We start from the raw sequence: 25,863 nt of genomic DNA, 5'->3' as shown, positions 1-25,863 counted from the left end.
GCTCTGCGAGTGTGTATCTTGTGATCAGCTAATGTACCAAGATCCGGCAGACAGCTTGACTCGGGGGCGGGGCCTCTGGTTGAAATCCATCTCCCAGTCTAGGGCCACGTCTTGTGCAGCTTTATAGAGCAACCTCGACCCGAAGGTATTGGAGCGCTGCTTTGTGAAGAGGTAAGCCTGTAATGTGTGCTCACTGAAAGGTGCATTGTGTCTTATTCAATGTTTGAGGTGCTTAGCTGGACACCAGATTGATAACAAGTCGCTTCCCACCCCCAGCTTCTTATTGGAAGCAGGAATACTTGTAGCTCCCCGAAAATCTTTCTTCAAGCTGGTGCTTTAGGGACCAGACTGTTGCCGCTCTCCTGGGGAAGGGTGGTCATGAGCAATGTGCCCTGCTCTCCATTCCCTGGCCTCAAAGCCTGCAAAGGATTTGGCAGATAATGACAGTGTCCAAGGTGTAGATATTTTATTGGTCGCCCCTTGCACGATCGAGCAACATATCTTTGACTAAACAATGCACACTACAAAACAAATCCTAAAAGAAGGGTGATATCACTGATTTATAAAATGCACTCTTTAGCAAAGTCCATGGGTCTGTCTTTTTAATCAAAGTTGTTTTCATAGATTGGTGAGTTTGTGGATGTGAGTGTCTTTGGGGAATGTGTGAATGGTTGGGAGAATCTAATAATGGGTGTGCATAGATGGATATTTGAGCACATCATTCATGGATGGATGATTGAATGGACAGTTGAGTGTTTGCAAGAGTATGTGAAGTACGAGTGGGTGTGTGAGTACATGAATGAATGAAAGGGTGGCTGAGTGCATGGATAAGTGAGTAAATTTAAGCAAGTGCTGCTTGGGTAGGTTAGTAGATGAATGGAAGGATGCACGGATCATGGAAATAGTCAATGCATGGAGTGACCTCTAAGTGCATGAGTAGATCAATGGATGATTAAGATAATGGGAGTGCATGGATTGAACAAATGAGTGAGCAGGTAGATGAGACAATTGATGCTTATATATGAGTTAATGAGTGCACGGAGAGATAAGTATGTGCATGGATGAATGATTGGGTGAGTGAATGACCAGATGACTGGGTGCATAATGTTGTTTAGAGCTGTTACACTTTGTGGCACAGTAAGCTGAAAGGATGGTAGGACTTGTAATAGGGGACTATACAGACCAAACAGACACATAAGTTAAGTAAAAGAACAGAGCAGGCTATTCAGAGGCTGTGGATCTGACCCCAACTCACTTTGTACGTGTTTTACCCTCTGTTACATGAACAATTGCCCGATCAACTACACTCTATTTGATGCGGTTGCTGGAAGTGTAAATTGGGTCCAGCGTATATCCTGTGGTGTGTGTAGGGTCGTGGATCCGAGGCTGCTCATACGGACGAAGAGGTGTGCAGTGTTTTTGTCGTTGGGGTTGTTAATGTGGGAATTTAGGTTGCTGAGGAAGATGTAGTCCTTGGAGTCTAAGGCTAGGGGCGCAATGAAGTCTGCAATGGTGTTGCAGAAGCTGGAGCACGGGACTGGGGGTCGGTATGCGAGGGTGCCTCTGATGGCTGTCTTGTCGTCCGTGTGGAGCTTGAACTTGAGATGTTCACTGGGGTGGTGGTGTTGTCGGTGGTGGTGGTACACTGTATGATCTCCTTGTGGATGATGGCTGTTCCTCCTCTCGTCTTGTTGGTGCAGTCCTTGTGAATGATTTTGTATCCATCAAGGATCGCATTGGCAATGTCCGGGGCTGATGTGGGGTTGAGCCAGGTCTCAGTGAGGAAGATGGTGTCGGGTGCGAGGGTGGTGATGAGGTCCCATAATTCACTGGAATGCTTGCACAGTGAATGTGTGTTGAGAAGGGTGCATGCAAGTAGGTATTTTTGTTCAGGTGGTGTCTGTGGTGAGTTTGGGGTGGGGCTGATTGGTGGGCTGGTGTGTATGCAGTTGCATGTGAAGTGTCTGTGGGTCCAGCTGAAAGGTCCTACCATGGGTCAGCACAGTGGCAGTGCTTGTTGTGCCGTCAAGGGTGTAGAACTCAGCAGTGGTAGATCTTCGGGAAACTGAAATGCTCCGAGACGAAAAATGAACTTAATTCATTACCATTTTATTTTCATCACCCCATCCCAAGTGGAGTGTCAGTACGGGGCAGGGCCTTCTGAATGGCAGCAGCAGTAGGGTGGAGTGTGGGCCGCCTTTGCACTTCCTTAAAGTGCGCATGACTCATTTGCAAGCCATCTTGCGATGGGCAGTCATGCGCCCTTTAAACCTCTCAATCTAGCTGTGTGGGTAGAGAGTAAGTGCAGGCTTCCAGAGGGCTGTGGAGTGCCGAGTCAGGCCTTTCCCTCCAATCAAGGCGCTGCTCTCATGCACAGCATGAGAGCAGGCCAGGATTGGCTTGAGAGTCTGCCTCGAGGAGAGAAGATGATTGAGGATGTAGCGCTCATTGCATGAAGGTAAGTGTGTTTTAATTTAATGTATTTTTTTTTGCCATCTGCCTCACCACCCTCTGGACTTACCAGCCGCGACTAGACCGCCAGAAATAGAGGGAGAGAAAGAAGGAAATTAGCAGAGAGGACAGGGAGGAAAAAGAATGGAGAATAGCTAGAGAGAAAAGAGCACTGCAGTGCGAGAGAGAGAGATAACTCATGCGGGCTAGAGAAGAGACATAAAAGTTGGGGTAGAGTGGGAACACCAGAGCATGGATAGAGGGAGAGTGGAAAGACAGCAGAAGTAGAATAGTTGGGGAAAATAAGAAATAGAAGGAGAAAGCTGACAGGTGACAAAGAAAAACGAGAGGAAATACAGTGGTGTGAAAATAAACTGTAGAGCAAAGAAAGTTGCTGTAGAAATCAGATTAGGAAAGGAAGATAAGGAGTGCGGCAGCAGCAGAGATTAAAATTGGCTATGCCCCATTGTGTGAAATTCATTAATTACTTAGTTCATTTTTATAGCAAAACCCTGTCAACTATTGTTAGTAGAAAGGATTTTACTTCAAAAACCGCATGTGGTAGCATAGGAGTGCCCATGTACCACCCATGGAAATCCCCTTTGACGCAGAGTAACACAAAGCATTGCTTGGCAATGATTTGCGTTACTTTTTCCTACAAACCAACGCAAATACCAATTCGCTTTGGCTTGTAAATGCTCAAAAAGATTTTGCATCGGGTCTGCGTTAAAATTGTAATGTAAACATGGCACTAAAATCTGGGTTACAGTGCCCATTGATAAGCCCATTTAATTTGTGGTGGGATTTTCTGTATGTCAATAGCATATGGGCACTCCTCCGTTACACTTATGTGTTTTGATCTCACATGGGAACGTCAAGTTGCAAAAGATGTTCATCAGACCTATCAATAATGTAATGTAAAATGTCAGGAACTCCAAATTCCTTACACCCAAAGTTTCCAATGAAAGAGATGAAAAACACTGTGTTTTAGTGTATGTCAATATGCTTCCCACCACCTCCACCCTCCATGTGATACTCACAGCAGCTCACCTTTTACCCATCGTTTTGAATCAACTGTTAAAAGAAGTCACAGAAACTATTTAGTGACGTCACCAAATTAATCATGAACTCATTTAGTGATTTATTACTGGCTCCTGATATGTTCTTTAGGACGAAATTCGTTTTTTGTTGTTGTTGCAGTTGTTCTATAGTGCGAACTCCACCCGAAGGTATTAGAGGTTTTACTTGAGCACTTGTTACGTTACACAAGGATACCTTCAGTTTTATGTCGAGTCTCGACAGAGCTTGCGCTGTCTGAAAGACCTGTTGTATCCTCTTCTATGGGCTTTGGCACACCCACTGATTGCCATTGTTTATCTGTAGCATTCAGAAATGCAGTCTTGTTAATGGGGCATTTTTAGGTCAGGCATCAGCGCGAAAGTGCTGTCTGTAAGACCTGCTGTAATCACTCTACCGAGTGTAATCCGGCCTGCTGCTTGCAATTGGTTCACTCCTGTGTGGCTTTAATTTCCTGGCTTCTTATTGGTTTACACTCAGAGACATAATTTCTGGTTTTAAAGGCAAAGAAAGGCAGCAAGGCTAAAAAAACTGCACCACCCAGTATAGTCACTCCTGTGTCAGAACTCGCGTACTGCCCACCTCAAACGACCAGCTGCCACCATGTGTCCGTCATGTATCCAAGTCCAAGTCATGACTTCGGTAACTTGGGACTAATCCGATACAAACACTTTAGCCAACACAAGAATTGAAACCTTGGGAGCTGTATGGGTGGTGACAATTGATTTGTTACAACTTAACAGTTGAAGGTTACCACTTTGGATATATGATGGACAATTATTCCCTGAATGACGACTAAGAAGCAGTCTACAGTGCGGCACAGTACTGGTGTTTCCTTTTAGGATTTAAAGACAGTGAAAACTCAATACATTGCCCTGAAAAATCCCTTATTGGGCGAAACGCGTTGGCTGTGCCTACTTGTTTTTTAAGAAAACGAAAGAAAGAATTTTTCTGCTTACACAAAAATACAGTGAATGGAATATCAATGAACATTGACACGTCTCTTTAAGATTATATTGCCTCTCATTTTTCTGTTGAAACATCATTTCTGGTTTTACAAGAGGAGCACCGGTAAATTACGGTTTCCTTACACTCCTAAATTTGTGCGTTTGTTGGTAACTACTTGTTTATTTAATTTCATAAAATGTGTGTCAAGGTGCGTTTTCACTATAGTATAACTGCCGCCCGCTTTTGGTGGGCTTCCGCATTTGTTTGTTAATGTATTTTTTGCAATTGTGGACATACATACCTTTCTTTCCAGTACTAAAGGCCACATCTGCGGGTATATGTGCAGTTCTGGGCACCACATCCTGAGCTTAGACTTTCGATATAAGGGCAGCACCTGGAGTTTTGTGCTCAGGTTCTAGTGCCACATTTGGGGTTTTGTGTCCTATTATAGGAGCTGAATTTGGATTTTGAGACCAGTTCCTAGGGATACATCTGGAATGTTATTCCCCAATCTCTGGACACATCTGGAATTTTGTTTCCAGTTCTAAAGGTCACATTACAGAATGTTCAGTTCCAGGGCCAGAACTGAAGTTTTGTGTTCAGTATCTAGAGTCAACATCTTGAGTTGTGCATCCAGTTCTAAAAGCAACATCCAGAGTTTTGTGTCCAGCTCTACAGACAACATCTGGAGTTTTGTGTCTAGTTCTAAACGCAATATCTGGGGGTTTTGCTTTAAATTCTACAGGCCACATCTGGATTTGCATTGTTGGGTTTGAGTACAACACCTGGAGTAGTGTGTCCAGGTTTGGGTACCACATCTGAAATTCTGTTTCCAAATCTAAATGCACCATCTGGAATGTTGTGCCCACTTCCAAAGGTTAAATCTGGAGTTACATGTCTAGTTCTAGGAGCCTCATCTGGAGGTTTGTGTCACTTCTAAAGACAACATCTGGAGTTTTTGTGTGCAATTCCGTGTGCCACATTTATAGTTAAGTGTCCAAGTTTAGCTACCACACCTGGAGTTTTGTGTCCAGTTCTGGGGCCATATCTGAAGTTGTGTGTTCAGTTCTAAAGGCAACATTTGAATTTTTGAGTCTTTTTCTGGGACCCCTTGTGAAGTTTTGAGTCCAGTTCTGTTGTGATATTTGGCATTTATCGTTGTATGTATTTATTTGTTCATTTGTCTTGCAAAGCCCCATCCTGTTACCTAAGGCCAGCTAGCTAAAGCGTTTCTGGATTTTCCGATGGGCTTGCGTTAGTGAAGGGAATGGGACACAAGTGCATGGGATGAAATCTGGAGCATTTGATAAAATGTGTGAGAAGACTAACCCCCACCTTATATTCAAAGCTGATTCTTTACAGCACCAACACCCTTTGTCTTGACTGGCAATCTTTGCTACTGTTCTGAAACAGTGGTTTACTGGTAAAAAGGTGCAGAATCTTCCCTAACTTTGTGAGGTGCCAGGGCTCAAGGGTAGGAGCAGGAATGTCAAATAACAGGGTTTAGTGGGGGCATTTAACACAACTGCTAGATTTTCTAGTGGGCCTACTTTCTACAGCCTGTGCACGTGGCACTGTCTATGTGGTAGTGCTGCAGCTGCTACTCTGGTCCTGTCCGTAACTCCCCCATTTGAAGTCCTCTAGGCGCTAGTTTTACATTGAGTTTTCTTTTTGGGGAAAACAAATTGGGATATTGAGCCTAAAGCATTTCAGTGACTTGTGCATGCATATTGCAGACAAAAGCATTATCTTGTTGCTTCTCTATGTGTTTGTGGATGGAATTTGATTGTGCCGTCTGTTTGTCTATCAATGCGCTTGTGAATGCACTGCGCAAGTAGCTTTGCTTTTATGCATGCATATTGCCTGCAGCGTGTCTCCTTCTTTGAATGGTTTAACACCTGGAAATTGCACGACTTCTTTGTATATTCAGTAGCAGGTCAGCGGTACCGCTGTCAGGGGACCCCGGATGTACACAAAGCACTTCCTCTGGCCAGGCATGGCCAGAGGCTTTAAATAAAAGGAGATGAACCACTTGTGGTTCATTCCGAGACTCAGACACTATGTATGCGTATGTTGTGTCACCTGGGATCCAGGAGCGGGGCCTACACTGTCCCAAACTAACACACAACACCCACACACCACACTGGCAACGAGGGCGGGACGTACCCCCACACCTCCACTACTGAATACCTGGACCACCTTACCCGGAGAAGAGGAAGGCCCGATCCTGCCACCTCTAACTTTGCCGTGCAGGTTGCGGCCCCAGCACAACCATCGAAGAAGACAGCCAACACCCTTCACCTGTCCGTAGAAGCATGCCATCTTGCACAGTGAGAGGTGGTGCAAGGCAGCAGACAAAAGCCAACAGTGCAAGGAGCACAGTGCGCGAAGACTGAAGACTGCAGTAAGTGAACTGCAAGCCCCTCCCACCACATCTGAAAACATGCACGCACCAGACACCCCCAGCAAACAGAGAAGCCTGTGCAGAGGCCAAGCATGCTCTCAACATGGCCGGCCACGCCCGCAACAAGCCCTAGAGACAAAGACAAAAAAAATTAAAATTAATAGCAAATCCAAAGCTAGGACATTAAGAGAGACTTGAAGTCCAAGAAGTGATTGAAAAGGTGTCTGGGCTCATCCTGTGGGTCTTCCTAATGGTGATCGCCAAGAAACCCAAACAGCCCAGGAGGATATGCCTGGGCATTGACATGCAGCTCCCCAACCGTGCCATCAAGCGAAAGCGGCATATCACCCCGACCATGGATGAACTGATAGCAGACGTCAATGGCTCCCACTGGTTCACAAAACTAGACTTAAATGCTGGGTACCACCAGTTATTACTTGGGAAGAGAGCCGCTATATCACACCATTCAGCACTCATCTAGGACTATGACGATATAAGAGTCTCAACTTTGGCATCTCCTTGGCAGGGGAAGCATTTCAGAACGCTACAAGAGAACCCTTATCTGTTCTGCTGGGCGTCATGATTGTCAGCGGCGATATCTTGATCCACTCACCCACCGCCGCCGAGCATCACACCTAAGAGCCACTCTCAAATGGCTCGAAGAACATGGACAAATGTTCATTTTTCCATCCACCCTTCGAATTCTTTGGATATGTCTTTAACTAACAGGGGATACAAGCAGACCCTTGCAAGTCACAGGCAATCAAGCAGGCACAAGCCCCCACCACAGTCCCAGAAGTGAGGAGCTTCTTGGGAATGGCCACGTACTGCGGGAGGTTTATCTCTGACCTGGTGACTCTCACTGAGCCCTTGAGGTCCCTCACGAAAGCAGACACAAAATAGGTGTGGAACCATCAGACGGAAAACGCCTTCTGGAAAATCAAGGACGCTCTTCCCGACAACACCACACTTTTCTATTTTGACCCTGGCAAACGCACCAAGCTGCTGGTTGATGCTAGCCCAGTAGGATTAGGAGCAATCCTAGCTCAAGAGAAAGAACCAGGTTGATGAGCTGCATTGGCATTTGAAAGTAAGTTACTGACACCCACAGAAATGCGATTTGCTCAAATCGAGCAGGAAGCACTCACGATCAAGTGGGCATGAGGACCTTTCCATCTATACTTGAGCAGCCAACCTTTTAAAGTGATCACGGACCACCAACCCGTGGTTCACCTGTTAGTGCTGCCCAACACACCAGAGAGCCCAGATGGAGTGGAAGACTACATCAGGATGATCTTCGAAGCATCGTGCCCCCATGCCCTATGGCTAGAAGACATCCGAGAGGCCGCTGAGACAGACCCTGTCCTCACCAGAGTATGCACAGCAGTGCAAAGTGGCACATGGCAAGATTTTCTTCAAGATGGAAACGAATGGACCAGCGAAAGCTGAGAGAGTCTAACAAAGAAGTGGCGGATGCGAGACGAATTTAGCATCACCCCGGAGGAGCTCCTCCTATGTGGGTCCTCCGGGATCGAAAAAATGGCTAAAGATCTTCTTCGCAAATGCCCCACATGACAACTGTCCGGCGCACAGGAAAGGCCGGCGCCTGTAATCACCGAAGGACCTTGTGTAACCCCTTGGGAAAGACTAAGCATGGACTTCGGGAGTTTCCCCAATGGAAGGACCACCCTAGTCCTAATGGACACGTATTCAAAGTACCAGATAGTAGAAGTGCCAACGGACCGCCGTTCCATGGTGCAAAATGTGCAGAATTCCTCAGTAGACTCGGAATGCACCATCACTGTATCACACCCCAGTGGCCACAAACCAATGGGGAAGTACAGAGGTTTATGCGAACATTGAACAAATCACTGAGAATTGCCATCACCGAACAAGTAAATCGGAATGTCACATACAATCTGAGGGAGTATCAGAGCACTCCCCAACAAGCTCCGTGGACTCTGATGTGCAATGGACCTCGTTGAGACATGATTACTATTTGCCCAGGGTGGACTCCACCACCACATGACATGCAAAGAGCCCAAGCACGCGGTGAGCATAGGAACTTTTTCGCCAGCCAAACCGGGCGAGCAAAAACCTGGACGCTCCTACCCGGAGACCACGTTGTAATCAAAGACCGCAAACCAGGGTTGAAGTTCAGAACACCATTCCAGCCAAGAGTCTGGACTGTAATCAAAAGTGAAAGAATTCTGATAACAGCCAAGAAGGGGCATGAAATAATCTCGTGAAACATATTGTAGTTCAAACACATTGAGAACTCACCCCAACAAACCCCTCCTGGCAATGAAGAAGAAGAAGCAACTCAGTGGTCTGGTTATCAGGGGAACGGCATCCTGGACAACAAACCCCAAGGCCAGAGTCAAGCAGGCCCAGGAGAAGACCAGCAAAGCAACACGCCAGCCAGTCTCTGACCCAGCAACCAGCCCACTCGTAGCCAGTCCCATCGATATAATTTTCGACCCAACCCTCGACCCAGCCAACGGCTCAAAGACTTTGTGTGCTAACTTAAGAACTCTGACTTGAAAACCAAGGGGCATATTTACAAGCTGGCGATAAAAATTTATCGCCGCTCTTGCGGCCGTTTTCGGCTGAAAAGCGGCGATAATTCTATCGCCTAATTAGCAAGGCCACGCTAACGCATGAAACCTTGCTTTAGCTTCAGGATTCCTAACGCCCAGCTTTGCATCTCTAATGAGATGCAAAGTGGGCGTTCCTGACCTAACATGTCGCTAAGCGACATTTCTCCTATCATCAAGCCCCACGCTAGTAAGCATAGCGTCAGGAAAAGTAGCGATAACCCCTGTTACTTTCCTTACGCCTGCTTCAGGACTGACTTAGCCATGATATCCTATGGAAGGTGGATATCATGGCTAAGTTTGTGAGTCCCTATCAGCAAGCTAATGCCACAATACGTGAGATTTTTGCTGGGTTTCCAGCGATAATCTCACGTTAGGCAGTTAGCGTGAAGATTTTTATCGCTGAGGGGATAAGCGTTGCTAATAGCACGCTATCTCAGCGATAAAAATCCACACTAGCCGGCGATAATTATCCTCACGCTAAGAGCGCTGAGCCATAATTATCGCCGGTTGTTGCTGATATGCCCCCAAGTTGGGGAGAGATGAAGCAGGTCAGAGGTCCTCCTGTCAGGAGACCCCGGATGTACACAAAGCACATCCTCTGGCCAGGCGTGGCCAGAAGCTTTAAATAAAATGGGATGAACCCCTCATTCCGTTACCCGGACACCTTGTATGCGTATGTTGTGTCACCTAAGATCCGAGAGTGGGGCCTACACTGCTGGTGTCCCTAACAAACACCAAACACCCACACACCACATATTCTACCAGAATATTGTGTAAAAACCACTGACCCCCCCCAAGCCCTGAAAACAACCCGACCCCACCCCGAGCCCTGAAAACAACCCTGACCCCCCTGAGCCCTGAAAATAACCCCGACCCCCCTGAGCCCAAAAAACCCATCCGCGCACCTAGAACCTCCCACTCCATGATTAAGGCATATGTGTGAATAAGGCAAGCATGGTTCAGTTTGCAGAGAAACAGCACGCTTGGCTCAGCCCGCATTGTAAAAGTTGTTTCCTAGTCAGAGGGACCCAGTGAAGTGCTTGGAGAGCTGAAGCAAATGCTGTGATGCAGGTGTAGGTGAAACTTCGCTGGCTGATGCATTCTTTATTCTTAGTTGCTTAGAGCACTTGGAGTGGTAGACACAGGAAAGCGTGTCTTCTGTTGAATAAACTGTGATGACCAGGGACACTTGTAGCAAAGGCTTAGAGAGCTAAAGCACAAAATATACAGCTATGTGAAACCTCCCGATAGAAAGCTTCAGAAAAGATGTTCAGTTGGAGCAATGGTGCAAGGGTGGCGCTTGAAACAGTGTTGGTGGCACAGCTCTCCAAAGAGCTTCATGGAGGGAAACTATGCTCAGAGTGTTCAGAAGGGCAAGGCTGCTGCATGGCTTCCACCACCATCAAGTGCTACCATTGTCTAACCTAAGTGCAAGACTTTCTCCTGCTTTCCAGCCCCTCGCACAAACTGCTGGACAGCTGTCACTCCCCAGGATGTTGAGTTTGGCCCATGATTTCCCACTCTCATCAGGCACACCGTAAAAGAGACAAGAATACAGGCAAACACTTGCAAAAGCTTAATGATGGCACATCAACAGCAGTGTAGTCTCTGGTAAACTTCATGAAATTACTTCTCTGGGCTTTCCAAAAAAGCTTTTATCTCTACAATCCTTAACCACCTTTTGCACGGTCCAACATTCTCCACACAAACTTGTACATTCAAACCTGCATATCAAGCTGTTTAATATTTCATGGCAAGCTATTCACTGGCCTGTCTCCTGGTGGAAACCTCTGCTGTGCTTGCTGTGAATAAATCTTTACACCAACACAACTCCCTATCTACCTTAGACCTCATGAAGCATTTCTCCTCAAGCATCGGTGCATGAGGGAGGTTGATATAAGTTTTGTTTGTGTCCTTGGAGTGAATTCCTGTGAGCCACAGTCCTGTAAGTTTCCAGATATGTTCCTATATCTTGTGTTCTTTCTACTCATGATGAGCACCAATCACCTAAAATTGAATCCGGACAAAACTAAATTGATCTTAATCGGGGGCCCCTATACCCCTGGAATTAGATTTGTTTGCCTGTTGAGTTGGGAAAACCACCCTTACCCTCAAGTTCAGATAAAAGCCTTGGAGTCACAATTGACAGCGACTTGTCTATGAAATCCCAGATTGGGACGGGTGGTTCCTACTTGTTTTTTTCAGCTCCGGAAGATCAGGAAGATTAGCAGATTCCTCACTCCTGAAGCCCTTATTCAGGTCGTTTTAGCTGTAGTCATCTCCCACATTGACTACGCTAACTCACTTTACTTTGGCCTCCTGGCATATCTAACAAGAAGACTGCAATTGGTGTAAAACCAGGCTGCTAGATTATCGTCAGCTGAGTTGGCACCACGTTACCCCCCTTATGATGAAGCTACATTGGCTCCCTGTTGTAGAACGCTGTACATTCAAGATGGGATGTCTCATCCTTAAATCTCTTCATAGCACATGCCCAGAATTTGCATCTACCCAGGTTCAAAGATATGTTCCCACTCGGGATCTCAGGTCTTCCCAGCTTATCCTTTTGGCTACTCCTTCGTTTAAACGCAAGAAATTAGGTGGACTAAGATTTGCCATCTTGGCCCCCCACTTTTGAAACTTTCTTCCTTTGAGTATCAGATCCATATCAATTTACGCTCAATTCAGGAAACTTCTAAAAACTTGGGTGGGTCCACCAGGCCTATGAAGGAATCATCTGAGCGGCAGGATTCCATTGACCCCCTAGCTCCAAGAAACTGTTTGGTGTATGTGTGCTCTATAAGCACGTTTAACATAACATAACATACTCACTCAGACCTTGCAGCACAACCTGACTCAAGAAATACCAAAATGACAATGCTAGCCTCACTTCCTGCTGTCCCTGCCCTAGCACTATCATTTAAGTCATAATCTCAATCCTACATTGCACGTTCTGCAATGAGATTAGTCTACTTATCATCGTAATTGAGCTTCTGCTCACTCACACTTTCCCTAAAAGATCCAAGATGGCAACAACCAGCCTCTGTCTCATTAATTCCTATTTTCCTGGCACATTTTAATTCTCTATAATCTTTTAACTCTTCACCTACCTCTGCACAGCCTCAACTGCCCCATACTTATACCCCATTACACCTTCCTTTCTATTTTTCCCCCTTTCACGCAAGAGAGCATCTCACTCATGCTACCCCATCTTTCCCTCCACTTATTTGTTGCTATTCCCTCAGCATTCATATCCGTTTCACTCTATGTCCCTGGTTATGAGCTATGGGCAGATGTTACTTTGTAAAAAAAATATGTGTCAGGGCTCTCGTCTGGAGGCAGCTTGCACTAGCCCATTTCTCTTGTTAGTGCCGCCTAAAATAGAACCAACTCCAAACCATAAAAGTGGGAAGAGGATGTGGCTAATGGCCAGAGCTACTGATTTTGGAGCTCAGTAACCAGGTTCGAGTCCATGGCATGGGCTGAACATCCTGTGATTCTGGGCAAATCGCTCAATCTCCCTGTGCCTACCATAAATGAATGTGACTGTGTCTTTAACTGTTGCTCATTAAAAACGCAGGTGCGGGTGCCGGTGGTGAGCACTGGGAACTACTGGTTCAAATTAAGCACTGGCTAAGGGCTAAATGGTTCGTAATTACTTGTGGTCTCAATATAACTCTCCTCTGTGTTCTCTATTTTTTCACTCCTCACCTATTCATCCTATCCTTTCCATATCCCTATTTCGCATACTTAACCAACCGGAAGGACACTGGGCTTCAACTAGCCCCCAGACTCTACCAGTCTGAAAAAACACTGGAACAAAGGTAATCCTTCAAACAGTCAATAACTGAGTATCCAGCCATGTTACACTACTTACCGTTTAGCTAACCCTGCCTTCTCCACCTCCAGGGGCTTTGCTTCAAGAGAGTATTTTGGGGGTTGCGCACTACCTAACAAATATATATTTGAATGATATAGTTGGATAGTTGGATTCAGGTGCTCTCAGTTGGGTATGGTGAGGTACCTGTCAGAAATACACTTTGGGGCAGATTTATATCAGACTTGCGCCACTTTTACGCTGCAGTTGCGTCACTTTTGTGACGCAGCGGCGGCGTAAACCCTGCGCCATATTGCGCCCCATTTACATCGTGACGCATCTATGGAGATGCGTCACGGTGTAAAGCCCTGCGCCACATGAAACCTGCGTCAGGTTTCATGTGGGCGTTTCTACTCAGGGGGGTTGTTCCGTCGCAGGAACGCCCCTGACAAGTGACTCAGTGAAATCTATAAGATTTCACTGAGTCACTTTCCCAACGCTAATGCGTCAAAACCCTGCGCCTGCTTGAAGCAGGCGTAAGGCTTGACGTACCATGTTAGGGATAGGGTAGGTTCGAACAGTGCTGGAGTTGCGTCGCGCTTGCGACGCAACTTCAGCACTGCGCCAACCTTACGCCGGCAGATGCGTCACGTATCTGCTTGTCCTTGCGCCACGATGCACCGCATTGTAAATGTGGCGCATCTGCGGTGGTGCAAGGGCAAACTTGCGTGACGCATCTTCCCTGGCGCATCCATGCTGATTTGCAGGGATGCGCCAGGGAACATAAATCTGCCCCCATGAATATAAATATACATACAGATGGAAACACAACCTCTCTCTCTCTCTGTTGTTTGTTTTACAAAATATGGCATTTTCTAGCATTTGATACCTCTAACAATCCACGCCCCTCTCCAATGCCCCTTAAGCCCCATTTAAGCTCTTCCTGTCCTATGAATGTACTTAACAAGATACACAAGTTTGTTGAAAAATTTGATGGCCCCAGTCCACAATCTTTCTGATGAAGATACGCCCCTGTCCCCTCTACTAACACACTGAAAAGAGAGAAAGCCAACTCCACAACACATAGAGCCTTAGATGACTAAGCAATCACAAGGACAACTGTCAGAGGGAACAACTAATCACACCACTGGCCAGAAAGGCCTGAGAAATTGTTGGAGCAGAGGAACAATCAACTACATTTCTCACCCCGCTCTGAAAGTAGCCACTTCAGATAGAATACACCAGTGTATCTGTTAATGAAGCCCCCATACACCTTATTCAAGAAATGAACCTAAGTATGATCATGGACTTGTATTCACTCTGCACTGAGAGTCACACTCCTTACTTATCCGATTGCACCGAAACCTATGGCCCCGCTGACGTTGATAATTGAGAGCGAGACGGGTACCCATTCCATTTCCAAAATGTAAAGGTCCGGCACTGGTATTCGACCGGTTTCAGATGTTAAAGTGCGCACTGCATGGGAACGCCATCTTGGACGTCCCAATACTGATGATCAATGGAAAAAATGTTGCATGGTGACGAAAGAAGTATCCCTCAACAGCAGGCACAAACTCATTCACTTTAAATTCCTCCGCAGGTTACATCATACGCCAGCTTGGTCACACAAAATTGATCCTTCCAGGCCGCAACACTGCCTGAAATGTTATGCCCCTCCCATGCGGACTTTGCCCATCTTACATGGACTTGTCCTAAACTACAGACATATTGGGAACAGGTGCATGCCACACTGCGTGCAATGACATTGCTGACGCTTCTTCCCACGCCAGAAATTGCTCTCATGGGATACACGGTCAACTTTCCCAAAAAGATCAGGAGGTTTGCTGCACTTGGGCTATTGTTAGCTAAACAGGAAATAGTGCTGCTATGGGGTAAACAAACTGTTCCTACTTTACAGGCTGGAATATTGTAATGTAAATTGCGAAATACACGCTTCCCTCATGCCAAATTCCTCACGCGCTAAAAAAGCTAGAATTAATAATCAACTGAAATGTTGAAGATATTGATTGGACGGACCGAGAGATTGGATAACACTGTTTTTGTTATTTTGAACATCCTCCAGCTGTGATGCCTACTACTTTGATCTATATATTGCAAGTATGCGACTGATTTGTGACGAGACACCTGACAATGTACCACATTGGATTTTTTTTGTTCCTTAATGTATAAGAAAATTTGAAAATAAAGGTTTAAAAAAAAAAATGATCATGGACTCAACTTTTCTTCCAACAACAGTTCAACTAATAGTCTTCACCATGAGAATACTTTGCATTATCTTGTGTCACCCTGGATTTTCTCACAGGGTTCACGCCACTAGAGATCTAGTTTTGTCCCAACTCGTTTATGCTTGCCAGGCTTGAAACTGGTCGCCATTTAGGAGAGCTCCTTCGGCTGTAAACTATTCCTCGACAATCCTGGTGCTCAAAGATACGAGAGGCTTCTGCGAAGTCTGAGTGTAATCCATGACTGAGGGAGTCCAGGCTGCAACCAAAAAAATTCAGTTTTTTTTGCTACAACTAGCTCAGAGATTGTTTGCTGCCGACCACAAGGCAGACCTAGGAGCCCGCTGTGTGGCCAGCCCATGGTGAATGATAGAGATGTTCCTGGGATGACAGCTGAGCACCTAAGACCCTTGGAGCTTGGAGAGTGCCTCCTGACCCCTGAAGGGAGTGTGCAGTGTAGGCACAGACCGCTGTGAGCTGCGGCGGCCGGTGCCAAGGACCACCAGTCGATGAGAGGGGGTGCGGTCGGCCCCAGTGGTTTTAGTAAGACCTTGCTGATGCCTGTTGTCCTTAGCTGGGAGGGGAGCCTGCACTGGCATCGGAGGGCCCAGTGGTGTTGCGTAGTTCCTAAAAGTACATAGAATCTGTGGGGCAGATTTATGTTCCCTGGCGCATCCCTGCAAATCAGCAGGGATGCGCCAGGGAAGATGCGTCACAAAAGTTTACCCTTGCGCCACAATAGATGCGCCGCATTTACAATGCAGCGCATCGTGGCGCAAGGATAAACAGATGCGTGACGCATCTGATGGCGGAAGGTTGCCGAACTGCCAAGCCATGTCTTCCCTGGACCGGAAACAAGCTTCCTAGGACCGGTTTCTGGCATTTCATCCGTCTTCAGCCAGGCTTGCTTGAATCCAGTGGCAAAGTGAGCAAGGGACTCACGTCTGAGCATACCCTGCCAACTTATGGCGAGCAAAGCAAAAACCAAAGGAAATGATGGAAGGAGTGTTGAACATTGCAAGTACTCACCCGCAGTCAACTGATCTGGGTTTAATCCAACACCGTTCTTTAGCCCACTCTGCCACCCCAGTTCAGACATGGCCATATGCAAATCAGTCTGACCCTGTGCCTCATGGGAATAGTCCAGCACGAACTGCCAAGCCATGTCTTCCTTGGACCGGAAACAAGCTTCCTAGGACCGGTTTCTGGCATTTCAGCCGTCTTCAGCCAGGCTTGCTTGAATCCAGTGGCAAAGTGAGCAAGGGACTCACGTCTGAACATACCCTGCCAACTTATGGCGAACAAAGCAAAAACCAAAGGAAATGATGGACGGAGTGTTGAACATTGCAAGCACTCACCCCCAGTCAACTGATCTGGGTTTAATCCATCACCGTTCTTTTGCCCACTCTGCCACCCCAGTTCAGACATGGCCATATGCAAATCAGTCTGACCCTGTGCCTCATGGGAACAGTCCAGCCCGAACTGCCAAGCCATGTCTTCCCTGGACCGGAAACAAGCTTCCTAGGACCGGTTTCTGGCATTTCAGCCGTCTTCAGCCAGGCTTGCTTGAATCCAGTGGCAAAGTGAGCAAGGGACTCACGTCTGAGCATTCCCCTTCAACTTATGGCGAACAAAGCAAAAACCAAAGGAAATGATGGACGGAGTGTTGAACATTGCAAGCACTCACCCCCAGTCAACTGATCTGGGTTTAATCCATCACCGTTCTTTAGCCCACTCTGCCACCCCAGTTCAGACATGGCCATATGCAAATCAGTCTGACCCTGTGCCTCATGGGAACAGTCCAGCCCGAACTACCAAGCCATGTCTTCCCTGGAGCGGAAACAAGTTTCCTAGGACCGGTTACTGGCATTTCAGCCGTCTTCAGCCAGGCTTGCTTTGCCACTGGATTCAAGCAAAACTGGCTGAAGACGGCTGAAATGCTGTTCTCATGAGGCACAGGGTCAGTCTGATTTGCATATGGCCATGTCTGAACTGGGGTGGCAGAGTGGGCTAAAGAACGGTGATGGATTAAACCCAGATCAGTTCACTGGGGGTGAGTGCTTGCAATGTTCAACACTCCATCCATCATTTCCTTTGGTTTTTAGAGAATGAAAGACCCCATCTTGGTCTTGAGTTGGACACCCTGCAAGGGATGTTAGACCACTGTGTGCTGGACCTTCTGCGTGCAGGGACCTCAGCGTCTTGTATCAGCGTGGAAGCTTCTCCTCTGCCTATCTAGTGTTGGTATGGTTCTTTCATACCATAAAGATAGCCTCAGGATTGCTAACACAATCGATATGTTGTGAGTATGATTATGTAAATGAGCCTAAATCAGTACCAGCAATTATGCAAAATAGTTCTTTCTCCCTAGGATGAAGATGACCATCAGAGTGTGTTAAACCTGTAATGTACGTCATGTGCAGGGACTTTTCTAAGAATCGTCATGCATAATAAATGAGGCTAGTTTCAAGGAAACCGATTGACATTTATTCAGCACATAGCACGGGTATAAGGTCAGTGCTGGAACCGTTATGCAGAGCAAGGCAGGACAAATGTAGATGAAAGGTCATGTAGCTACCTTGGCCTAGGTTGGGATACATTGGGGTACATAACACCAACTCCTCATCCAAAGGTTGATAAGGTCAACTAATGCTAAAATATGCCTGATTAAAAAGCATAAAAACATTGCCTTAAAAACCAGTGTAAAACATCTAAAAACATGGTATATGTAAAAAAGATGCTATAAAAATTAAAAAAGCTCTATAAGTCAGTTAAATAGTCATTATACTGTTAGACCAACTGAGCACATCGAAAGCCATGGTGCTCAGTGAGAGCAGAAAACAAAACAATGTTTGCGCATTCCAATTTGGCTTGTTTTGGAAAAAGGGGCAGAATATTATGGATTCACATTCACAGACGATGGTCCCTGTAACACCTCTTATATCACGTCAGTGGAGCAAAGGTGATCATCTTCAGTTCCCACATAAGCCGCAGAGGAAGCATTTGATACTTGTGTGCTTGTTGTAGAGCCGCTGTTCATTCCAACATGGGCGAAGCATTCCGTAGAGGCTCTAGGAATGCCGTAATCAATATGGGAATACGCTGAGGACACTGTAACACGTGGGCCTTTAAGGGGTCCAGTAGTAGATCTATGTCCGTTGGTGCAACTGATGGAAGAGTCAGACATCTGTTTAACACGCATTTTTATCTGCAGAATAGGCAGTGGAGCACAGGCAAGATGCAGTCAACCCAGACTGGTCTGAATCATAGGAACCAATGCACGCTTAGCTCCCGAAGCTGAGGTGTGCCCAGATTGGGTACCATGCATTCACAGCAGCATCGCACCAGGAGTGCCTTTTCCATCTCTTGAGGAACCGGGCCGTCCATTGCGTAGAAGTCAAATTAAAACCAGGATACCCACTACAAGTAGTAGGACCAGCAGAAGACCTCCAAAAATACTTCCCAATACGGAGTGTATGAATGCTGAAATAACTCCGAAGATTTTCTGAAAGGTGCTCAATAGTCCAGAACCTATGCTCTTAAGTAGGTGCATGATCCCCCTCGTATCAGACATGTTAAAGATACAATCAATAATTTGCCCGAAATGGAGCGGGAGGTTCGTAAGGACTTGTGCTTGTATCTCAGATGAGGCCTTGCAACATGGAGATCAAAAGTCTCTTGGGCTGAGGTTAAGGCCACATCCTACTGCAAAAGCATGGCTTTCAGCCTGCTCAGAGAATCAAAATGTATGAAGGAAACATTCAATGAAGACCATAGCGTTGCCACCCTAACTGTGTGGGTCGTTGGAAACGATACTTGCATACAATAATTCACCCTGGAAGGTACTGTAACCAGATATGCGATGCTTGGTGCCATCCCACAACAGCCTTCATCATTCAACATCAAATAGCTCCCATTTGAGAACAACTCGAACACCGGATTAATCACGGCAGCTGGGGAACACTTCAAGTGGCATGACAAGTTAACAACTGAAGCATTACATGCTCCGTGAAGTGAAATGTATTTGCAAACTAAGGAACAACTTAAGGCATTTTCACAGTTTGAACCACTGACATAAACTTCAGTGTCCCCATTCCTGCTATCTAAATCTGTATGGTAATTCCTAGTACTGATCTATGTATCCGTCTCCTAGCGCTTCATATCTGCCTACCTGGTGACACTGTAGACAGTATTGAAAATGGAATGTTGTGACTGGCTCTGTGATATAGCCATAGATTAACCATTCTGTGGAATGTAACTCAGCCATAGTGAAAGGTAATTGGTCCAGTTTTTCAATGTGCAGCATTGTATATTTGTATCTCTTCTTGCCATTACCATTTATCTTTCTGTTAGATTGTATGCAGAAAGCAGAGTCGTCCTGTTGATGTAACATCAGGGCACATGACCAGAACGGAATTATTGCAGCGTCCAGCTTAATAATAGAATGGATCACAATTGCGATTTCCCATGTTGAAGAATAGACAAATCCTGTTCCATTATATCTATAGCAGAAGACACAATGTTGCCCAGTGAAAAAAAGTCTAGATGATAGTGGGGCCATACCATGGTCGACCACTGCCAAAGCCTTTTCTAGGTTAAGTCATCAATCTCACGCAATCTCTCAGCAGCCTCCAGCTGGGAGATTTTCCATACTTCTTTGTAAATAGTGTACAAGAATCGCTTTTGACGTGGCTTCTGGGGACCTAATAAAAATCCCTAAATTCCATGTAATCCGAGATAAGGGACAAGTGTTGTTTCACTTGGGACAGTGTTGAGGTCTTTAGCCACTCTAGGCATAACTTCCCAACACTGTAAGATGTCACCACCCTGTGTGTTTTGATTGTACATAGTGCTGGTCAGGCCTATCGATACTAAACCAGTCTATGGTACCCCTGAATCTTGACTGACACTTATTTGTGTTGATAGGCCAAACCAATCATCACTTCCAATCGGGATCTGATTAATTGTACGAACCACTGGGTAGCATGACATCCAATGTATCTTCACTGTTTTGCGTATAGCTTTGCCACCCCTCAAGGTTTATAAACGAGGGAATCCGAGGTGTGTTCAAGTCGTTGAACTTGACTAATCTAAGACAGGAAGTCTGTTGCATTGTATCGTTCAGGAACATTATCTGATGTGGTATGAGGCATGCTTTAAATAAGGCCTCAGTTGCCTGAACCTGCCCATCCTTAGTTCCCCAGACAGATTTTGGGTCTATAGTGTCCCTCCAAAAGTCAAAATCCTATAAAGACAGCTGGGCAATAATGGAAGAAGAGTATATCTGTTTTGTGTTAGTGAAAATATTTTTCTTTGCAGGGGTAGGTGCAAGCCTATAGTAATAAGAGGTCGGTCTGAAGTGTTAAACCCAGATAAATAAGCAAACATTTGTGCATATGTTGCTGAACTACCTTTCGGCGGTTTTAGGCAATGTTCCCATTGATGGAAAGAGAAAACATTAAGTGGGATATTTGCGTTGTGCAAGAAATGACGACCATAGTGTTGGTAACAAAACATGTTGTCAAAATTAGATGTATCATCATACAATTCATCATATGAAAATGCAGCAGATTGTTCTAAATCAGACAGCATAGTATTTACAGTTTCAAAGTACGACAGGTGATAATATCACTAAGAGAAATTTTAAACAAGTGTGGTATTTTAAAAGTTCAGTAGGACCATATACATCATAGGAAACTCTGTCCCATACTATCCCCTCAGGAAATGGAACTGCTGTAATGTTCACTAAGGGAAGTCCCTCTGTTCATGGTGTGATGATGCATGCGGTTTCAGGACCAAGTTCACATGTTGAACTGCAGAGCGTTCTGGGAGATAATGTCCATTCAGGAGCAAGAAAAAGACAGTCACTATACTGATCCAAAGGGCTTTGAACAGTAGACCAATTACAATCCAAGGCTGTATCGGGGAGAAACAAAATTAGTGTTTTTCAGCCAAAGATAGAAATCACGCATTCTTTTCTTGTGGGGAATAGGTGGTGGCTGTAACTCGAGTTTACTTGGATCCAAAGAGAAAGTATCAAAATCAATGAAGTAGCCAGAAGCAGTTTGGTCTTTATTTGGCAGCTCAGCAGGTTTATGGAACTGGCAGATGTCTCCTGTCGAGACATATTTACATAGAGTTTGGTTTTAGACCGAATTGAGATCTGTGTTTCATGTGTAGTTTGTTGCTGTTCAATTTCAACAGGTACAAGTTCCATTCCATTGTTGGCAACTCCTTCACTTCGTGGAATAGAATCCTCAAACCTAATCAATCTTTCCATCCGAACTTCCTGTATGGTAGTGAGAGGAAATCTGGTGCTACCCAGGAGCCCACGTGGCCTACTATTGAGTATTGGCTACATAGTGTGGTTTGATCAGATCAATTGAGAAGAATATCTTTTCTTTGACGGCAAGGAGAAGAAGAAGTACTGTTTTTGTTCCTACGACAGCCATGACAGGTACAGGCGCTCTGTAAAATTGCACAAATTCTTTTATGTCCACAATCTTTTCCCTGACCAGGTCCCCAATCTTCGGGACCAAGGCTGGTCTTGCCAGAACAACTTTCACATCTCCAGTGGCAGTGCGTTTTAAGAGGACATTGCTTTGTAATGCCCGAAATTCATTGACTTCCTGCAAAACAGCCAAACGATCATTGATGTCAAATGGTTTTGCATCCGCCACTGTGCTGCCCCAGTCGAGGTCAGGTACCCACATTCTAATCCCAAACAGGACTTCGTATGGAGTAAGGCCCCCCAGGGAACTTCTTGGCATGTTGTTTAGTGCCCTCTGGGCACCATATAGGTGATTGACCCAACTGCCACTCGAGCCTAATACCATAGCTGTTAAGGATTGCTTTAAGGCCTGTTTCTTCCTCTCCACAAATGAATTTCCCTTAGGATGATATGGAGAAAAGTATTGCAATGCTACACCCAAACTTCCCATGGCTTCTTTGTAAGCCCGTGAGCTGAACACAGGGCCACGATCAGAATGTAATGTGCCAATTGCTTATGTCCCTATGAAGACTGTTCAGGAGTCAGCCAAGCACTGAGGCTAAACCCACAGGAATCTATAGCATGAATCCACTGCCATCAAGATGCACTTGTAAGCCCCATAAGAAGGTAAGGGGCCTCAGTGGTCCTAATTGACACATGTGAGTGGTCTGTCTGATATAAGTAATGATGTTTGTGGTGGATGTGCTACGGTGGAACCTTTCATCTGCTGACAGATGTCGCACTTTAGGACATAGCCCTTGGTCTGTTTAGTGAAGCCTGGCCACCAATAACGCTATTTTAGTAATGAAACAGTTGCAGTGATCCCTGCATGAGGTAAACCCGGATCCTCGCATGCAGCTGGAAATATCCTAATCTGCGATCCATGTTTGGTATTACTCTATCCCCCACTCCTGAAATTTGAGCATACGGAATGTTTTGCGCATCTAGCTTGTAGGAGTACTTGAGTGGAAAACCTTTTGGCAAGCTAACATTATCTGTTGTCTATTGTTGTGCTAGAACGAGTAATTGAAGCAACGACAGCAGTTCACACTGTCGCCTTGGCGGCTTCATCAGGGACTTACCCAGTTCAAACAGGGCTTCAAAATCTATCATCATCAAATTAGACTGGAAAAGAAAGCATACTACACTGAACTACTTGCGTCAGCGGACTCTGATCAAAAAACTATCTTCAGAATTGTGAAAGCCTTCACGCACCCTAAATCACTCGAATGCGATATCTGCCCTTCATAGACTCTCTGTAATCAATTAGTCGACTTTTCTGAACAGAAAATACAAAACATATATATCGACTTTTGGGGGATGCCTCTCCTCGACATAGAACTAGTATCAGAACCCCAGAACAAGGCTCAGCACCTACATTTGTTTCAAATAATTGATATGGAACAATCTCACCCAGCTATTCTCTCTAGTAAGTCAGGATCTCCTGTCGGTCCCTGCCCCCCAAAGGTACTTCACGCTATCATAGACCCTGTCAACCCATTCATTAACAGCATAATTAATTCATTATTTTCTCTAGGAGAAGTACCCCCAGATTGGAAAATCACAGCAGTTAAGCCTCTTCAGTAAAAGGAATTATCCGATCCTACTACTCTTTCCATCCTCTGGCCCATCTCCCTAAACCCTGCCTTAATTAAATTACTGAAAAATTAGTCAACAATCAACTAACAACCTTCTTAGAAAACACTAATACGCTACTCCCAACTTAATCAGGTTTTAGGCCATTACACTCTACAGAATCAGCACTCTTCCATACTTCGAAGACCCTAAATTTGCCCTGGATGAGGGGAAAATGCTGTGCTGATCTGTTAGATCGGTTAGATCTAGTTTCAAGGAAAATAATCAACATTTATTCAGCTCATACCTGGGTAAAAGGTGCAAGAACCATTAAGCAGAGCAAGGTAGGACAAATGTAGGTGAAAGGTTGTGAAGCTACCAAGGCCTAGCATGGGGTACATCGGGGTAAATAACAGTGGGAGGAGCAGAGGCTTCTGGTTGCACTTTGCCTCATCCGAAAAACTGGAGCGAAGCTCTGGACCGCCCCGTACCATGGTGCCACTGTGGAAGGGAGTCGTGCTGTGATCAAAGAGGCGGGACGTGCCTGGCCCCGGCGAGGCACTCTGAGAGGATTATTGCGATGGTCAGCTACACAGGCTGTTTGCTCAGCCCATCGCCCAGGCGATGGTTTAACACCTTCTGACCCTATACATGTCTGTACTGAACCAGCACATGTGTAGAGCCCTAGGGCAAGTCTTTGCTGGCATTAGGGCTGGATTTATATAGTAAGTCCCTTGGACCTCACTGACACAGGAAGCGGTGTTGATGTGCCAGGAGTGTCGCAGGGAATATTGCTGCCCTTTCTCTAGAGACCTGCACCAGTTGCATTGAGATCTGCACGATGAGCCCAGGAGTAGTGGGTGCCCTCATGGGACACTGTATGAAGGCGCGTCCCTGTGTCAGGTGTTTAGCCGGGCACAAACCCTGTTTTACTCCTTGCTCTTGGATACAGCCGGAGCCATGGCAGTGGTGGGTTATAACCCTTGTTGCAGGAGTGGCTGTGCCACTGCAGGGACTGCCATCCAGACAGCCACCTCTCTGACTCAAGGGATTTAGAAGCAAAAGACACACAGATGATGGACGGAATGCAAAGCAAATCAAACATTCACCCCCAGTCAATAGATCTGGGTGAAATCAATTGTTCTTTTGCTCACCATGGCACCCCCGTTTAGACTCAGCCATATGCAAATCAACCCTGGCCCTGTGTCTTATAGAAAAGGCCAGCCCAATCTTCCAAACCGGGTCCTCCCTGGACCGGAAACAAGCATCCTGGAACCAGTTTCGGGTCATCACCTCTCATCAGCCAGGCTTCAATCCAGTGACATAGTGAGCCCGGAACCGACGTCTGGGCATACTCGGCGCACTTAGGGCAAGAAAGCAAAAGACACACAGATGATGGATCGAATGCAGAGCAAGACCTGTGAGGGGGGCTAAGCAAGGTGACCCTGCATCATGGGTAAAACTGTCCAGTCACAACCTAAATTGCAGTGTGATCTCCGAAAGACCCCTAAGGCCTGCGACAACGGTGCAGCTACAGAATAAACTACTGCAGATTTTGCCCGCTATGCAGCACCGTCTAATAAAAATGGATGGACAAGATTGACATGCTCTCCTTCCATATGGATCACAGGTCGTAGCTTTTTGACAAGCATGCAGAACGACTGGAAATGGGTGAGAGGCGTGTCTCAGAAGTGGAGGACGCGCAGGTCACTGCCTCAATGACTCAGAAAAAGATTGATAAAGTACTTCTCATGTTGCATGCTAAGGTGGAGGATCACAAAGCCAGATTGCACCAAAACAGCTTCAGAATTGTTCAGCTGGCAGAGTCCATGAATACTGGCAATTTGGAACGGTTTGTGGAGCAACTGCTCACTGACCTGCTGGGGTGTGAAACTTTCTCAGACATTATTGTAGTTGCACGTGCCCATCGCTCCCTTGTACTGCGGCCCATGCCTGGGGCGATACCACGTTGGATCATTGCCAAGCTTCTGAATTACAGCAAGGCGCTGGAACTTAAAATGCTTTGTTATGAGAAAGAAGAGCTTTCGTTCTACCCAGACTTCACAAAACAAGTCCAAGAAGCCCAGAGGCAGTTTTTCCCAGTCAAGCGCCAACAGCAGGATCTACAAATGGAGTATAGCATGATCATCCCGCATACCTGCAGGTGATGTGGGACGAGAAGGTGACCATTTTTGGTAATCCCAAACCTCTCAAACATTTGCTCAAGCGGCGTGGGACAGCTGTGATATGACGTCACT

At 45.9% G+C, this 25,863-nt stretch overlaps 1 protein-coding gene across 3 annotated transcripts in view; it reads left to right on the top strand.

Annotated features, from left to right (window-relative positions):
* LOC146822827 (Y+L amino acid transporter 2-like) overlaps positions 1–25,863 on the top strand; it is a 436,531-nt gene that overhangs the window by 137,080 nt on the left and 273,588 nt on the right. The window contains exon 1 of one of the 3 annotated variants that reach the window (XM_085607018.1): positions 104–171. The exons of 1 other annotated variant lie outside the window; for it this stretch is intronic. The gene's annotated coding sequence lies outside the window, so the exon portion shown is untranslated. Of the gene's footprint in view, positions 1–103; positions 172–25,863 lie in introns of those variants that run through there. One more of the 3 variants, XM_085607019.1, reaches the window with a different exon arrangement.

The sequence above is a fragment of the Triturus cristatus genome, chromosome 5_2 (assembly GCF_964204655.1).
Source record: "Triturus cristatus chromosome 5_2, aTriCri1.1, whole genome shotgun sequence".
Classification (NCBI taxonomy): Eukaryota; Metazoa; Chordata; class Amphibia; order Caudata; family Salamandridae; genus Triturus; species Triturus cristatus.
Note: the sequence above shows the minus strand (reverse complement) of the source record. Positions and strands in the feature narration are given on the sequence as shown.